Below are 7,041 nucleotides of genomic sequence, written 5' to 3'. Positions count from 1 at the left end.
GGTCGGTTTCATAAGTTTGATGAATAAACCTAACTAAAATTAATTATCGTTATTTTTGTATTATAAAAATTTATTAAAAGTAGTATACACAATATGAATACTTATTAATTATTTAGAAAGTTGAAAATATAAAACAATTGTATACTCTTATGTGCTTATATTAGGGTCATTTACTAGAACACACCTTATAGTTTTACATATTTACTTAAACCTACCTTATAATTTTCATTTTACTAAAACATCCCATATATTTTACAACTTATTTACTTAATCAACATTTCCTCATGGAGTGTTTGTTTTGCCATTAAGCCCATGATTTTTTATTCCAAAAATACCCTTAACACTTTTTTATATACAAAAAACAAAATTGGCCAAATATAGCCAATAGAGTGGTTGTCTGTGTCTTATTAAAGGCAAAATTGGTATTTTTATTTCTATTTTCTTTTGATTAAATTTATTAAAATGAACATTAGGGTCAACACTGTTATTTTCCACTATCATCTAATGAAAGATTGATTAAATCCATTGCAAATTATAAGTGGTGTTTTAGTAAAATGCCAACTATAGGTAGATTTTGATAAATCCATGAAATTATAAAGGTATTTTAGTAAATAACTCTTTGTATTATTTATCTTTCGCTTAATAAATCCCGTGTATCGCACGAATCCTTGCTAGTGTTGATATATAAAAGTCAGTTTTTTTTTTATTTTTTTGCCAATATCAAATTAGGGCCTTATTATTTGGATTTGACATGAATTAATCTCTACTAAATCTAACCCGTTGACATTGCAACATTCAAATATTTGTATATTTAGGTTTGATGGTACTTAGATATACTAAATATGGGACCATTGGGCTTGGACTCAATAACTTTTTTCATTTAATCGGATTGGATCAAGTTTACAGGTTGAGCCAAACCTATAGAAGACTTGGCCTGTTGAGTGTTGACATCACCATCCAACAACATTGAACTGCAAACCCCTTTAATGTGACTCATTAGGAATTTACTAAAATGCAAAGGTTAAACCATGTCACATATGAGCTATTTGTTCACGTTCTAAATATATTCTAGTTGGATTTCATTGTTGTGGTTGCGTTTGAAATGGCATGAAATAATGGATTCAGAATAAAGAAGCAGAATATCTCGCCACTTACCACGATACAGCAGAAAAGAGGAGAAAGGACTTAAAAGCCAGCAAATTCCCTATGTTGGTAGAATCCAAATCCTTTATCAATAAATAAAATATTTATGACACACTTGCAAGTAGACCCTTTTGTGAAACTCTTCTAATAAGAGGCATGAAAATGTCTATAATATGAATGCAATTATTATAACTATTTTAGTTAGTGTTTATAGAAAAAATAATAAGAATTTTATAAAGAATAAAAAAAGAGAATTTTAAGTTGCGTTTTTACTTTTGAGTGATTGATATAAAAGGAAAAATTTGGAAAATAAATCAATTCAAAGAAGAGATGGAAATGCTTATGCTAGCGATTGATATGAAAAGAAAATTCGAAAAATAAACATTTTGGTCAAAAATAACTTCATGTATTTTGGATATTTCCATGCTTTATTTTAGAGGATTCTAACAAAGAGATCTACTTGCAACTATATCAGAAATTTCAGGGGAGGTGATTGCAATTACCAAACTTCAGGGGAGGTTTCAACAACAACCAAAAACTCCAGGGGATGTTTTCAGCAATATATTCTAAAATAAAATAAAATAAAGGCAAACCCAAATCCATTCCCAAATGCTCCATTAAGAGTGCAAATACAAATATGTTCGATGTAAAACCTTATATGATGATATTTTTAAACTTATACATATTTGTATTTTTATATTCTCTCTCATCCCAAACTCAATCATAAGGCTGATCATTTCATTTCTTCACCATCGGGCAGGCATTTTACTTAGTTTATAATTCACATCGTTGAATTTAAGAAAGAACTAGTGAGCCCCGTGTGATGCACACGACGGAGAACCCCTTCTTGTCCCTCACCTCGTAACACTGTCCTTGTCCCATCCCCAATTGTGGGATGGGTTTGGGGTGACGCACCCACTCCCAATCAGAGATGGGGGAATCCCCAATTTTACAAATAGGATTATGGGAATTTGGGGGTATTTAAGGAATTAGATTATGACAATTTGAAGGTACTTTATAAATGGAATTATGGGATCCTATGATTATAAGAATAGGAGGGAAACTTAGAGATATTTAAAAAATTAATATTAAATCTAGGGATATTTTACTAATTTACCATTGGGTTTGGGGAATTATATGCAAACCATGTCCTTGATTTGGGACAAAAAATATTTTCCCTGTCCTTGCCCCGTCCTTGTTTAAGATTCAAGAAAACTCGCCCCATTTGGGGTATGACAAGGTAAAGCCCCAATTTTACAAGGAAAATTGTCATCCCTACAATTCTAATAATCCTCTATAAGTAATTAACTAATAGTAAATTAAAAAACAATAAATTATAATATTTTATGATAATTTCCAAAAATTATTGAAATTGTTGCTGATTAGCAGTAGTGTATGTAGCTATTTACAATACCAATAAATTAATATGAATTCATGTAAATTATTTACTTTTTAAGCCTAAATTATTTATCGATGGTGCGCAATCTACTGCTCCCTGTTGGAGAACAACTCAGATGACGGGTTCACTAGTTGGGCTAGCCGAGCTACAAGAAAACTGTTAGAGTACCTAGGGTAGGCATTCCAATGCTTAAGTTAGTGATGAGTGTATTGAGAGAGTTGGAAAGTGAGAAATCAAGAGAGTCGTGGGAGCTAAATTGCGCGTACCTTGTCCGGTTGATGGGATGCCTTTATATAGGTGTAGGTAGTCATAAACTTCATGTAGTGCGTCCGAGATCTCTTGGAGAACATGACTTACCGGCCCACCTCACTTGGAGGTAGTTTCATGCTCGGAGTCAGTTTCCGCATAAAGCGATAGAGCATATCCGGTTACCTTTGAAGTGGGCGGGCGTGAGCCAACCCCATTGGTGAAGCGATGTGATTTCGAAGGATTCATAGATGATAAGTTGCACAAAGTGGAGGCCGGTTGCCATTCATGCCTTAGTTGGGTCAATGGGACCTTAGGGGGAGGTCGCCCCTCATGCCAAGGTCTTTGGATCAGTCTTGAGATCGCCGACCTGATCCCCCAAGGTATCTACAGGATGGCCCTATGCCAAGGTAGCGCCGAAACACTCAAGGGTCTACGAAGTGTATCCGAGGTGGATTCCATCATTTTGGCAAAATCAAGTCACTGCCTATGTGGAAAGAGGTGTTATGCAACGGTTCGGAAGTGCTACATGGCATGATGTCACTAAAGGGCCAAATTATCCCTCATCAATTACTATTAGTCAAAGTAAATGTAATAATAGTAAATTAATGTAATTATGGTAAATTATTTAATTTTAATTAAAAGTAAACCATTTGTTGTTAATTAATGTAAAACCAAATATGATCAAAGTCAACCAAGCGGCCTAGACTGGTGTTGATAGATTGAATAATTTTCCTAAATTGTTTAATAATTATTTATTGAAATAAAAATAATGGATTGTTATTTAAATAATTATGAAACAATTTTTGATAGATTAATTTCCTAATGTAATTTTCCTAAACTTTTTAATAATTATTTAGTTAAATAATAATAGTGGATTATTATTTAAATAGTTTTGGAGAGTATTTTTTTTTGTAGATTAATTTCCTAATTTTTTTTAATTATTATTTATTTAAAAGATACTTATGGATTAGTAGTTAAAGAGTTTCCCTAAGTTATTTGACAATTGCTAACTATAATTATTGATTTTATAGAAATTAGTAAATTATTCTAACTAGTAATATATTTTATCAATAAATAATTATTTTAAAATTTTAAAAAATGTTAAATTACAATGATTAATGTAATTGCACTAAATGTGAAATTTGAACATTTATTAATTAACAAAAAATTATTAAATAATGGATTGTTTATTAATTTTTGGTAGATTATTTTATAAAATTATTTAATTTTTTAAAATAATGGATTATTTCTGAAAAAAAATATTTCATAATTTTTGGTAGATTATTTTCTAAAAATTTTCAATAATTTTCATAACTAGTGGATTATTTAACAATAGATTATTATTTAAGAGAGTAAATTATTATTTGCTAAATAATTACTGAATTACTATTTAATAATCATTGATTTACTATTACTAATTACTAAAATACTAAACATGTGCTGAAATTACTAAAATACAAAACGTGTGCTGAAGTTAGTGATTTTCATTTGAAGTTGGTGAAGTTAATTAAAAACTAATTATTAACACCAGCCCGTGCATTCACATGGTCTCCTTTTTTTTTCAAATATTGGGTGGGATCTTGGCTGTTGTATCCATGACGTGACGAATAAATCACATTCTTAACCTGGTTTTACTCCAATGGTAGTTCAAGCAAAGTGCGACACTAGTAGTGTCAACAGTATTCGAAAATTTGAATTTGAATTCGATATTCAAAATAATCATATTGAATTTGGATAAGTCGGATATCTAATTGGTCGAATTTGGATATTTTATTCATATCGAATAGTTAATTGGATTCGAATTCAGATATGACAGTTCAATAAATCTGAATTCGACCAATTATTTAATTGTTATATATAATATATAAAATATTTAAATGTTTTATATAATTTATATGTAATAATTAAATTATATAAATAATTTATATACCATATGTTTTATATAAATAAAATATTTATTATATATATTAATTTCCTAAAATAATCAATTGGTCGAATTCAATTCAAATATTTGAATATTTAATCAAATTCAAATTTAAATATTAATTTTCAATATCCATTGAATATCGGGCTTTTTATTTGAATTTGAATTCATATATTATATGGTCTCATTCAAATTTGATCCGTTTATACCCCCACGTGACATAGGACCTATCTATGGATGGTTTGAATGGCAAGAAATTGTGGTTGATTGCTAAAACAACGCAAGCGACCAATAGTTCTCACAAAACCGGCATTCAATGGTCGGTGGTCTTATAATTATGGGGTGAATGCTCCCCTGCTACTACACCAGCATCCAATACTTCTAATACTTCTTGGAAAACTGACCATTTCGATGTGAATGGTCGGTGGTATTTAATGTTGAAAAATCTCCTTTTTTTTTCTGTAAAGATCGGTGTTCTTTATACAATTTCAAACTCTGAAGGTTGGTGATCAGAAAAACATATCGGATTTTTCTAAACTTGTAAACGTCGATGCTCCGTCACTATCAAACCGATTGAAGCAATCAAGCCGATTCAAGTTTCAAGAATACATTTTGTAGGAAATAGTTTTCTCCGGTTGAAAAAAAAAAAAAAACATAATAGCAGGAAGGAAATTGAGTATGTCATGATTTCTGATAGTAGCATGAAAGTGGGAAACTCAAAAGTCGACAATGTACGTCTCATATAATGAGAGAGGGAGGAATAAATTCTTTAAGAGAAGATTTGAAAAATAAAATAAAACTTATTTTTAAATTGCAGTTAGAAATAAAAGAAAAGCAACTGGTTAAATCCTTGAAAGATCCAAAAACCCAACTGGAAATAGCAAAGTTCCAAACAAAGTTGGAAAAAGAAATACGCGTTGAGATTTCCAGTGCATTTTGGCTTATTAAAAGGCATGGAGTAAGCCTTCTTTATGAGGAAGAGTTTAATGAAACAAAAATTCTCACTAAAGTCATACCAATTCAGATGAATAGTAGATTATTAGATATTTATAAGAAATAAATTCAATAACTATTAGCAAAAGGTCTAATTGGACCAAGTAAGTCCCCTTGGAGCTGCCTCTAATAAACAGGTTATATGACAGAAATATTTTCTAAATTCGACCTAAAATCAGGTATTAGCAAATCCAAATAAATTGTTTCTTTTGAGGCACTATGAATGGAATGTTATGCCTTTCAAATAAAAAAATGGCCCATCTGAATTACAGAGAATTATGAATGAGATTTTTATTCTTTATACTCAATTCATTATAGTCTATATAAACGATGTATTAGTATACTCTATGTCTTTGAAATCTCATTGGAAACACTTCAATATATTTCTAAAAATCATGAGAGAAAATGGCTTGCCTGCTTCAACTAAGAATATGAAACTGTTTTAAATAGAAGTAAGATTTTTGGGATATCAAATATCCAATGGGAAAATAACCCTTATTCAAAGAGTGATAGAGTTTATAGGTAAATTTCCTAATGAAATTAAGGATAGAACCCAACTCCAAAGATTTTTAAGTAGTCTTAACTATGTAGCAGACTACTACAAAGACTTGGCTAGAGACCGACAACTTATCTAAAAAAGACTAAAGAAAAATCATCTAAAGTGAAATGATCAGTTCACTCAAATAATGAGAAGAATAAAGTAGAGGGTAAAAACCTTTTCATTTCTCAATATCCCTCGTCTAGAAATCCCCAAGATTGTGGAAACCGATGCGCGAAATTGGATATGGAGGAATCTTAAAGCAACATAAGAATGGAAAAGATGAAATCATTTGTTTCACCTCTAGAACCTAGAAAAAAAACATTATATTGTCAAAAATGAGATGCTAAGCATTGCTTTATGCATTTCAAAATTTAAAGGAGATTTGATAAATCAACATTTTACATTTTACTTTGCAAATTGATTGTAAATCTGAAAAAGAAATTCTTGAAAATGACATTAAAAATTTGGTTTCAAAATAGATTTTTGTTAGATGGCAAGCTATCTTATCAATTTCTGATTTTGAAATTAAGTATATTAAAGGATCTGGCAATGCTTTGCTAGACTTTTTGACCAAGGAATTCCTCCAAGGAAATCTAATTAAAGACTTCTTGCCAAACTTTTTAATATTAATTTTTTATTATTTGAATAAAATTTAAATTGAATAATACAGAAAATCATAATTTATATATCATTAGTACATAATGATTTTACAAAAATATAAAATTATTAATAATACAAATATCATTAAATATATTAGAATGATTTTTTTTGTGTTGTAATAAATATCTTAAA

This window comes from Nelumbo nucifera, chromosome 5, assembly GCF_055504915.1.
Source record: "Nelumbo nucifera cultivar China Antique chromosome 5, China Antique-T2T, whole genome shotgun sequence".
Taxonomy (NCBI): domain Eukaryota; kingdom Viridiplantae; phylum Streptophyta; class Magnoliopsida; order Proteales; family Nelumbonaceae; genus Nelumbo; species Nelumbo nucifera.
This window is presented reverse-complemented; position numbering follows the sequence as displayed.